Source organism: Callorhinchus milii, unplaced genomic scaffold (genome assembly GCF_018977255.1).
Source record: "Callorhinchus milii isolate IMCB2004 unplaced genomic scaffold, IMCB_Cmil_1.0 Scaffold408, whole genome shotgun sequence".
Classification (NCBI taxonomy): domain Eukaryota; kingdom Metazoa; phylum Chordata; class Chondrichthyes; order Chimaeriformes; family Callorhinchidae; genus Callorhinchus; species Callorhinchus milii.
The window spans coordinates 11409-23823 of record NW_024705149.1 but is presented as its reverse complement, the minus strand read 5'-3'; the positions used below and the strand labels follow the sequence as shown (position 1 = coordinate 23823).

The 12415-nt window shown below is 42.3% G+C and overlaps 1 pseudogene; it reads right to left on the bottom strand.

The window, feature by feature from the left end:
• Positions 1-734: 734 nt before the first annotated feature.
• Positions 735-11756, bottom strand: LOC121852099 (annotated as a pseudogene).
• Between the last annotated feature and the right edge of the window lie 659 nt (positions 11757-12415).

The following is a 12415-nucleotide window of genomic DNA, read 5'->3' as shown; positions in this document are numbered from 1 at the left end:
GAATCGGTGCTAAAAGAGATCGTTATACTATTGTATCTATGGGGATGGGTTCCCAACAGCGTTATTTCTTTCATATTTCTTTCGTATGAGCAATATACGAGGCGGCCAGCTTGTATCCAAAACATTTTATTGCGGAAGAAGTAAACATGTGGTAGTGTACATTGTTACGAAAATGCTCAGATTGCTACGGTAGCTATAGCAACATCAATTTATCCATGAATTCATGAAATGTAAATAACACCGCATACAGAAATACAATCCTGTCAATCAGAACTATGCAGAAAATTAAAAACATTTTAGCCTCACAATGTTAACTGGAAAATATAAGAGAATGTTCCAGAGATTTCAGCATATTTGGCTAAAATTATAAACACACCTTATTGACTGTGGGCCGAAGTATGCTGGCCTTAATACAATGCTAAGTCTATACATTAATTTAAATGTTTGTTTAAAAGTAATGTTCCAAACTAGGAGAAACATTGATATTAAATGACATCCAAATGCAATTTAAGCATCAGGTATGCAAGTCAACTGACCATAATGTTACACTTGCATTATTGCTTTGGTAGACTAAAATGTATCCGGCCATTTATTTGGCTTTCGAGTAAATACACGTTTAATTGAATTTGTTCTAAGCGGCTACAGAAGAGCATACACTTTACCTCGACTCAAAAGAATATACAAAAGGAAAAGGACGCAGACGAAATAAAAAAACGATGCTGTTGCGGAGATGCTCAGGCGGTCTCAAAGAGGAGGAATCCGCAGAAGGTGGAGAAGCGCTGGTGGTCTCCGTGAATTCCCCCGTTGCCGAGTCGCAGCCACACCTCGTCGCCTTCCTTGAGCCGCAGCACAGCGCTATTCCAGCTGTGTCGTGCTTCCCTTCACTTCGTAGCTGCACACCAGGGAAGTGGGGGTGGACACGGCGGCGTTGGAGCCATGTTGAGGCGAAGTGCACGTCGGCTGGCTGATGAAGTGCCTGATTCAAGTGCGGTGGTCATGCCGCGAATGGAGACGCTGCACGGGAAAGGCAAGGCCAGGTCGTGCACTTGACGGCCTTAACTTAATAAGAGCTATTTTGGCTTGCACAGGTGCGTGGAGAAGTGAGTGATCCTTCCGCCTGAAATTAGGCATAATTGGGCCACCCCCCCCCCCCTGCAGTGACAGTGTTAAGGGATTAGACGTCTACTGGAGAGGTAATAATAATAATAATTCAGAAATCTTTAAAACCTCTCAACTGAGTTGCACGGGAAGAAGCACTGCCACTGCAGAATCGCTTGGTATATTTAGCAAGTGGCGTTTGATTTGCATACAAATAGTGTCTTGAACTTGGGGCCGCTTTTAGAATTCACACTCTTGGCGCAGTATTGCATGTCTGTAATTGAGTGCAGTGGAGGCTCGAGTCCGTGGATGGTATGTGTTTGTGAAGCTGCGAAATGCACTGCGATGTGAAGTGGCCAGGAGACGTGCAGGGCAAGTGGAATTGTCTCTGGGCAGTCCTGTTTTCTCCCACATGCAAAACACTCCTTAACAAGGGACTGGTAAAACATCCCACGTGCAGTAACTTCCTTTGAAAATTGTCTTAAAACTCTATATTTTCTGAATAAATATAAACCATCTTTATGATGTACTTGTCTTTGAGTCGTTGTTATGGAATGTTGATGAGCAAAATGTCAATGTGTTATTTATTTACAGGTATTGCTGACAGTTTAGTATGCTTATGCCTTCGGGCTATTTCACGTGAGCGTTTTATAACTTCACAGACAATCCATATTGCATGGCTGGCGTGAAGATCATTTGACTCTTGAGATGTTGAAAGGGGACATTGGTGCGCCTTGTGTACTTGACTGATGGTCTCCAGAATAGCTGACAACCTTGAAAACAATATATTGTCTCGTGAAATATTTTTTTGAGTTTCACTTCATTTAACGCTATGCATGAAGACATCATAAGCCTTTTCTAATTCCACTGTTGGATTAGCCCCCCCCCCGGCTGTATTGGTTATGGAGATTATTTGACCATACTATACCACGCTGGTTAGTGTCTACTTAATTCATCTCCATATTAATGTCACACAAGACCAATTCAAACATGCAGATGGTGTTCCAACTGCATGTTTGTTGACAGGAACATCCCATGATATTCCTCACGTCAGTCGGGTGTTATGTGTTTGTGTGTTAGTCAAATGTTATCGCAATACACTCAGTCAACAGAGGAGGTTAATAAAGATTGCTCTTAGAATTGGGTGTGTACTGTATTGATCTATTTAGAATTCCTGCACCTGAAGGTGATAAGCAAACAATCATGAAAGTATATAGTGAATGGGCAAGATGAACAAAGAAGCACAGATATTCGTTGTGTAAAACTGAATCGTTCCAGTGTAACCCGTCTCGTGATTCAAAGGCTGCTTTATAATACTATAAAATCCCCATGCGAGTAAAATGTAAAATAAAATGTTTGTTTCTGCATAAATGGAGTGGCTTTTTCACACACACACACACACAAAACACCAAACAGCCGCCGGAGATCATGTGCCACATTGTCTCCCGTTAAACCGGACAGTGATGTTTTAAATCTGGTGCTGGCCAGATGTTTGAAGGTTGTGCCCTGAGAGCGTTCGTTGTCAACGAGTAGCAGTTGCCTGAAGGGAGCCGTTTGCTCAGTGTTGCACACATTTTAGGTGTATTTATAATTGTCCGATGCAAAAATAAAGCCAAATTAAGTGCAAAACCAAACTTAACAAGTGATTTTGTCGTGCAGTCATTACAGACCGGGCTGAGACCATCAACTTTGACAGTCCGGTTTAATCACGAGCGGCTGAAACCCAGATTCGAGGTCGGGATATCAGCAGTGCCACTTTGACCTTTGACCCACCTGGACCCCTCAACCCCTTTAATTTATCCAACACGGGGATCATACGTGTGTTTTTTTCATGTACATTTTCTATATTTTCTATAATCTGTAAAAAAAAAATCGGTAAACCTTATACTCTATATTCAGAATTGTTGAATGTCCCTCGCAGTTTTATGGCCTGGTAAGCCATTCTGATTCCCCACTCCTAATTCTAGGGGTGTCATGGTGGTGATATGTTAACTACCTCGCCCGGTATACAGGAGGTCGTGGGTTTGATCCCGACCCTGACGCCTCTTGTATATTTGTAGTTTGCACGTTGTATATGTATTTTGAACTTCTTTCACACCGTACGTGTTAATCAGAGGTGCAGGGGAAAGACAATAGACGAAACACAAAAAGCAATTCGAAAGAAATGCGTTTTCAATTTAGACTTAAAACTGCATAGCTCCAGTGGCTTCCTAATATCGGAAGGGAAGAGCGTTCCAGATGGCCGCAGAAGCGTATCGGAAAGTGCGCGATGCAGTGACCATCTTTGTTAGATGGTTAGCCAAAATCTGCTGCGAGGATGACCAGAGTTTGCATGATGGTTTACGCCCCTTGCCGAGGTCAACAAGGTATTATGGTTAATTTGTGGAAAGTACTTTGTGTGTAATGAGCACAACCATATAATGTATTCGTTCAGCAACTGGAAGCCAATGCAGCTCGGCGAGCACCGGACAGACATGATTGGATCTTGCAGGACCCATCACGACGCGTGCCAGAGAATTTTGTACCGGCTGGAGCTTGCTCTCTCCCCGTGGTCGGGTGGATTTTCCTGCGGGTGCTCCGGTTTTTCCCTCCACATTTAGAAACATGCGTTTAGAGTATTTGGCTGCTATAAATTTCCACATCATAAGCCATTTCGTTGGGCTATCATTTGTGGCCATGTCGCTTCTGAAAAATAGTTATACAGCTCAGTGGGCCTTACTATAGCCACCTGGAAATTTATATTGGAAATTACCAAAATGCAGAATCATTTATAAAGTGGATGTTAAAGTCCCTATACTGTCATTAAACCAGAAACAACGTGCAAAAATAAATGGTTTCAAATGAACGATTCTGTGTAACACGTAATTCACATCCAATTTGCAAATGGAAATGTAGATTTTCTATGGGCTTTTGTGAATTACTTTTAAAACAGTTTAAATGGTAAATCATTATAAAGCATCTTGTAAGTGTTCACTAAACATCAAAGAGAATGTGTGTGTAGCCCAGGGAGCTAATGCTGTTTGAAAGCACTTAGCGTGCACAGCTGAGATCCTATGTTCAAATCTGAGCAACCACCCTTGATTAAACTGGGTTCGTAAGGGCATTGAGTTGATGGTATCAGATTGGCCACCAATAACTACTCTAAAAAGCACGTAATTGTAAAGTTAGTTAGTAACGTAATTTATCATCGTTTGCAAGAACACATAAAAATACCAATTTTTTGGCAGAACGAATAAAAAAGATGTGCCCCTTCTGTGTACAAATAGGTATTTTGAAGAGAGTGAAAAGTACAGTAGTTCAGTGACACAATCTGCAGGGCCCTTTCTGTGGCATGGAATGCTGCACTGGTCAGAGCTCTGAATGGAAAATGTATTTGCCTCGTGACATGACGTCGATAGAAAATTTGGAATGTAAGGGGGAAAAAATACAAAGAGAATGTGTGCCACAATTGGGCCTTGTTGTCGATGGGAGTCCCCTTCAGTTGTGTCTCGGTGCACTTGTGAAAACACGAATGTTTGGGGACCATTAACGAAAGATGTAAGTTTTGCACTTTACTTTGTGGGATATATAACACTGGTCAACAAAAAAAAGTTTTTTTTAGCCTGGACTTTTGCAGCTGTTTTAGACTAATTTCAGGGTGCTGATTCCAAATCTGATCTCAGATTTGCTCTATCACATCTCATTTTTATGCTATCAGCATACCACATTTTCATTGATTTTACCCGAAATTAACTCTGTCACTTATGATTGCAAGTTGTTGCGAGTCAGTGACTGCTTTAGTGTTAAAATATGGTGCTGTATTTTTAGGATAGTGTGTTTATAATATAATTTTATGTAGATATCCACATTTATTTAATATTTTTCTTCTGCAGATTTTATTTAAAATGCAATATTTGATATCTCAAAAACCTGATGTGATAGACAAAAACTGATGCCAGATTTGGAATCAGCACCCCAAAATTACCTTAAACCCGTTAGAATACCTTATGCCAGAAAAAGTGTGTTGACCAGTGTAATAGATGAACAGGCCACACAAGGATAAGCTTGACCTGCCACCACACCTCACCTCCCGATCTAAATTTATCAAGATGTATGTGATAAATATATAAATGAGAAAATCAGAAAGCGTGTATCATTGCAAAATGTCTCCATACGGGAATGCACCGTAATGAGATGATGTTTATCTTAATTGCCTGTCTATTTGGGATCTGGCAAGAGTGTCTGTCTCTGGCAGCTAGCTAACAACACACAGATGAGCTGAGTCAATGGGGTACCGAGAATCAAGATATGATGCAGATGGGTGACAGAAGAGAGGAAAAGTTAATGTAGTGCTCAAAATTTCCAACGAGTAATACAATCGGGCCGACCGGAAAACACAGCCTAATAAAAGCATATACATGTGTAACCCAAGAGTGTTAGAGAAAAATGTGGCAGACGCAGATAGGTCATTATAATGATGCAACATCAAGCAGAATGTGTGCTATTTGTGGAACTATACACGCCCTGATGGGGTGGAGTGGCGTTGCAGTGGTTCAGCGTGTGCTATAAACCTGGTGACCTCACTTCCATTCTACTCCGAAGCGTGAACTTGCTTAAAGGGGAGGCATACAAAACTCAGCAGGGACACAACACGGCGTTAAGCAAATGTCAAATGCCCAACAATGAGAAATGACGCAATCTGCTTTTGTCTATCGTGAGTTCTGCTCTGCAATTCCCACCACGTGTTTCTAGACGAAGGGCTGCGACGCCCATCGCCTAATCGTGCTAATTTAGACACTTCGCGTGCAGCCGTCTCGAACTGCAGCAGTGCTACTGCAAAGAACACACGTGACAAAACCGCGTTTGCCGAGTCGCTGAACTGATGCTCAGCCGGCACATCGTCCGTACGCCTATGGATGTTCACCAAATTGGGGGACTTTGAGGAAAAATCCATTACTGGTTTTGAATATTGTGAGAACATATTTTTGACTGAATAGAAATATAGACAGTGAGGGTGGGTGGGTTAGGCCCCCCTACCCCTCTCTCAACCCCCCCCCTCCCCCACCCCAAGTTTCGAGCCGCTCGCTTCACCTTCTTGCCTACGAATGCTATGAGGATGATTCAATTAGCACGATCCCTTTTACCAATCCGCACTGAATAGCGTGGTGAAGTATGGTCAAACAACCCTCATGATCAATAAGGTGTGGATGCCTCCATCCCGTAGTGAAAGGGATGTGAAGTATTATTATTGTTGATTACACCTGCTGATAGTTCTAAATATGGAGAACAGATAATGAAAATTATAGTCACATTAATGTAGAAGCGTTATCCGGCTCAATGACAAACAATGTTCGTGAACGATTAACAAAGCCAATTAATTCAATGATTTTTTTTCCCAGTAGTTTTCAACGAAAAATATCCTTGGGATGATTTCAATCATTTAAATATCTGCACGCCTATGTTGATCATTTGGATGACTACTCAAACAATCCATCATGGCCCTTCAAGCCAGAGTCCATAACTTACATAAGTCCCACCAACAAGAGAGGATGGAATGCACGACTGCATCGTTCATTGCCCTACACTCTCATCGAATTAGTGAGCAGCACACTTCAATCGGTCACATTCCCATAGGCTGGGAACATTTCAACCCCATTTATTGAACGCGACTTGCCAATATGTTCCAGTTAATCCAGACTCAGGACAACTTTACCTTCAATTAAAGTTGTGATAAATGTTATTGAAATGGCTTATCGATTACACGATTCGCACAAAATATTCAACAATGTTCCTTTGTCTATTTTTTATCATTCACTAATTTCAGAATTTTTTTAGTATCACGTGGTGAGATCCATATAATCGTCAATATACGCAATATTATTTTGCATGTTTAAATTATTGCCCAATTTCTACAATTATGTTATTATAGTGTGCATTCCCCACTTTTAATGTTTGTATAACTGGACAGTGTCCTTATTCTGTATGAAATGCAGCATATTTACGTTCTTTCGCAGATAGTCGATCAGCAGGACGTGTGTGGTGGGGTAAAGTGTAGGTACCTTCACCTCTTCCGAGACATTTGATCAGCATGGAATTATAGTACCCCTCTTTACAGCACCCTCTAGAGGGGCTGTCTGGAGCTCATGTTTAGTGGAGGCTCTTTTGCCAGCCGTGACATGCGCAAGCATTTTGTTTTCTGAACACTTTCTTGAACACCAGGCTTATGTCGAGAAATTAATTTAACAAGCAGTGTGAGTGCTGTCTCCAGGAACACACAGCTATCTATTCGGAATCATATGCAGTCCCGAGTGAAATACAACATGCAAACTTGATTTAATGAGCTGAATCGTAATATATTAAACATTGCTCGCACGTAATTTTCACTTAGTCACGATCAATTATATTTAGTAAAATAAATGTTGTACAGATAATGAGTTGGCAATTACGACAAGTGCTGTTAGATAACTGTTACATTTTAATTAATTACTGCTTCATTACACTTGATTTCTGTATATGAAACATATCAGATTGAAATTCTGAAGCAATTTACATTTGTCCAATACCATTTTGGGTATATTTTCACAGGACAATTTGGGATATTTCTAATGTGTATATATATATACAATAAATCAAATATCGATGAAACCAGTATCTAAATGCAGCTACATCTCAAGGCAATGTAAAACACGCACAGAGAACCACCCAAAAACAATAATCACATGTTGTACATGAATACAACTTCATAGATAGGAGACAGTTAGTAACAGTTATCGGCAGAAACAAAAGTTAGGTACATATTGTAATCAATAAATCAGTGTTTTGTTGATGCATGGCTCCTGCCCAGCGGTTTACTGGGGTTCATTTGCTGTCGTTGCTCATTCTGATCTGTTGCCCCCCGTGGCCTTGAACTGCCTTCCCCACTGATCTGTCCTGTCGACTCCCTGCCTTATTCAAGTTCAACAAAGCTTCCTATTTTTCTCTTCCTATGACAGTCTGTTTTTTTTCTCTACCTCTCTCTCTGTAATATACGCACTTGATCTGGACATCATCGCGAGATCGGGTCGCGTTTAGGCGCCGCCATATAAACAGACACCATGTTTCGACGTTAATGATCTCGCAGATAGTATATTATACCACACAGAACTCATGGCGGTGACTCATCCCCACCTGAACAAAGTGATGACCGTGTTGCCGTTGTGCATGAGGTAGACCACCGTTTCCTCCACGTCTTCGTGCTTGAGCATGTTGAACGTGAAGTAATACACCCCTGCGTAAAGAGGCAGCGTTGTCGCACACGTGTCGTCGACGGTGAATTCGAATTGCTTTCACACACAGTGCTCTCAGGGTGGGGAATTATTCTCAATTTCCCTTTGAACGTGTTGCCAAAATTCCACGAGTCGCCCATAAATGTGATGGTTGTGAGCACGTTAAACAAAGCGATGTTACATTACTTAACCATTTCGAATAGATATAAAATACAATTCGGATTTAAAGAGGCTACTAAATGCAACGGCATCTCAAAACGCTGTAGACTATTGTGGAACATCCATCGCAGGAAAAGAGGAGGTGGATATACATTCATCATGATTTAATATTATTACTGCATTATCAAAGAGGCAGTCATATGCAAATGTTCTAAATAATAAATTGTCAATCCACTGCTGGATGAAGGCCTCCCCACACCGTGTCGGTCATCCGGCATGTTTCACCATACTTCACCACATTGGTCACAGTACAAGTTGGTGAAAGTGGGAAACAACACTGTTTCAGATGACTCACCACTTGTGTTCGCTGTGACTGGGAATCTTAGGTCACCGGAGCCAGAGTGCGGTGTACTAACTGCTGTGCCCACTGCTCCACCCCAAAACAGTACTCTGTATGGTTATTGAGTGATTGCCCAAGAATTACTTATTGGTACAACATAGGGTGACGAATGCTAATAGTTACTTTTTTGAACAATTATATCTCTAGATTACAAATGTGTATGCTAGAAAGCTTACGGTGGTCGCTTTACCAAAGTATGTTTGTATCGTTTCGGAAAAAGAAAAATCCATGTGATATTAAACATCCACGGAATATAAAAAAAAATAGGATGTGTCGCTATAAAACAGAAAATAGTGGATATATACACAAAGCTGCCTGCTCATGATGGATAATGCCCATGGTGTGGATAATGGTAGCATTTGTCACCCCAGTTGTGCTGCTCACAAACCCCGTGGCGAAAGCACCTACACCTGGTTTCCCCCGTTTTATGCGGTAAATGTGTTCCAAAAAAGAGTGCACAAAGCGAAATCGTGCAGCATGGACAACACAGTCGCCCAACCCAAAATGCACCGCACTAGACAGCTGCCTGCCCGAGTAGCGCACAAAGTACAACACGCAACGTTGTCCCACGTCTGACCGCATGGCCCCCATGAGTGAATCCAAACCGCATGTAGCCAATTTTGTTATAGAAATATGTTAGCCCAGTATATGCGAAATCGCACAAACCAAGCCCACAAAAAGCGAGGGAAAAGCTGTATTCAATAATGTGAGGCTGTGCCGGTCAGGGGGATGCGTTACCGGTTACAGGTGCATTGAAGCGGCCGGTTATGATGTCAAAGTAGTTTCCGAGGTTGGCTTCCACACTGCTGAAGATGATGCCGCTGTTCTGGTTCGTGAAGTGGGTTGCCATGGAAGCCATGAACGCTATCTTCCGGTTACAAATTGTAATGGGAACACATAAATACGCGTCACAACTTGCATAATTACAGACGCACATATACCGTGTATAGATTTTGATTACGCAAAGCTGTCACTTATGAGTTGATAATGTATGCCCATTTAGGAAGCAATTATTGGTGCACTGAAATGTCAACTATTACACACGATCAACACGTAGGCTATATATATATTACAAATGCCTTGTTCCTTCTACGATTTTGTGCAATGTTTCCTTTCTTTACAATAAACCACTCACCGCAAATAGATCAATCACTGCGCCACGTTTTATTAGATGGATAAAATATTAACGGTTCTATTTTTTGAGCGGCGCTCCTATGAATTATTAATAAAGTGCTCGCGGCAAATTGCCCTCTCAAAAAGTGGCTCAAAGGAGAATTACCTTGAGCTCTGATGGCACGCCAGCCTGCCCCTTTTCTCCCTTGGGACCCGATACGCCCCTCTCACCTCTTGTTCCAAGGTCCCCCTTATCACCCCTGTCACCTTTTGAACCCTCTCTGCCGGGCAGACCATTGTTGCCATTATTTCCGTGATTTCCTTGGGAAAAGAAAAGAAAACAAAAAATATTTTGTTTACAAATTATCGAGCCAATCACCACACAGCGGATTGCCCCTGAGGCTTTCAGAGTTGAATAACACTTTTGATTTTCAGCTCTGTAATCACGTTGTTTTATTGCCCTGCCGCATGCATCCAATTCTGAGACTGAAACGATGCAATGGGAATTGGGGTCGTCGTGTGTCTCATTTGTGAGCAGGGCAAAACGCTTTTTATTTTCTCGATCCACTTTCCTCAGCAGCCTTTCAAAAACCATTTGCAAAATGTCAATCAATTGGACACGTGTGACTGCAAAGATGCACCGAACTGCAAGATATTTTACAAAGTGTGAAGGAATAAATGTATACGTATATGAAGGAGAAAACACACTGAAAATGAAGTTCAATAAACATTACCTGGAATGCCGGAGGGCCCATTGATCCTGGGTATCCACGTGGGCCAGGCGCACCCAGGAAGCGTCCACAGTCTGGCCCATGGGGCCGATCTACAGCATGCTCTGTGTCCTAGGGAAAATGGGCAAAGTCTCCCCACAGAACCAATCGCTCCACATCCTCCAGGCATTGCGCACGTTGCAAGAGCGCGCTTTCGCTTTGCAATTAAAATGTAATGGATTGTCAATCAAAATGTTCAGAAGGATGTGTTTTTTTATACTTGCAAGGGCAGTCCACACGTGGCTTAGTGGTGGGGAGAGATGTTATTGTTGCCATTACATTTATTTTCAAAAGTAAGGAAAATAAGATAATTACCTACCTTTTAAATAGCACATTAGAACAAAGCGCACGTCAATGTAGCCAATTTAATAAAATGGCCCAGTCAAAGGTGCAATGATTTTGCTGCAATGGCCATATTGATTAAGTAAACAGAATCCATTTAATTACAGTGCATTTACATTAAAATAAACGTTTCATTCTGGAAACATGGTCAAAGTATATGAAATAATAACAATTTGTCAACACCTACTTTAATTACTGTTCACATACAACAGCATATTCCCAAAAAAAGCTTTCAGCACAAACATGTATTTTAAATGCAGTCTACAACTCCCAAACACAATTCAACTGTTGTAATACTATTAAAGCGTGTGTCTAATAGACAGCAAGTACCTGGCCATAACTAGTTGATTTCGTTTTCTCTCTGGCCGGTTCTTTGTGCTTACGCGCATTCCTATCTGGCTGCTTCCCTTTGGGGGTGGCATCTTTAACCGTCTTGTTGTCTACGACGACCTCTCTGTTGTGACCGCCGCCCTCGGAGCGTGGCCCCATTGTCTGGGCTACGGGCACCGAGGCAGTGGCTACGATGGTGGGATGGGAAACGGGCTTGGCGCTCACCTCCACGTATTCGTCTTGAGCGACACACAGGTGAGCCAACAAGAACAACAGCAGGGAGGCAGCTGTCGGCAACATAATGTGGTCAATTGTTTCTCTTCGCTCGTTGAGATTCCTTTTGACTTTTAAATTTAAATGGGTCCTTTCGTCATTACTCCTTCGATTATACTTTCAATGGGTCTCTGCTCTGTCCTTCCAGTTTGACGCCTCTTTCCAGCCAGGTCCTCCAGATGCATTTATACCACTGGAACGGGCACAGGGGGAGGGGGGGGGGGCACCTGTTTGGCTCAGACTTAAACGTGGCGTGCAAGACCGAAACTTTCTCACGCGCAAGGCCAAATGCTAATGCGGGTTTTCGGCGTGAGGTATGGCATTTGGCACGACCGATGCGTGCGCCTCTTTGTTTCGAAGGATAGCTTCACACGGTCAGCCATTCGTTCTGGTATAATGTGTACCAGAAAGAGGAAAGCCTGTCACCAGCTGTTATGCTCATTTACCTCCTACCGTGTGAGAACTTTCTGCGACAAGTGAGAATATATACGCACACGTGCATATGCATGAACGTACATTTTTGTTTTATATATAACATTCCAATTTAATCTTCGACGACAGACTTCACATGTTGCCTCGCCGAGAGCCCTGACAGGTGCGCTTGGCTGTAGAGTGGATGAGACTCAGGTTGACTTCGCACCCCGGTAGTATTTTATCCTCGTCACTGACGCACGGGTTACTGGCAC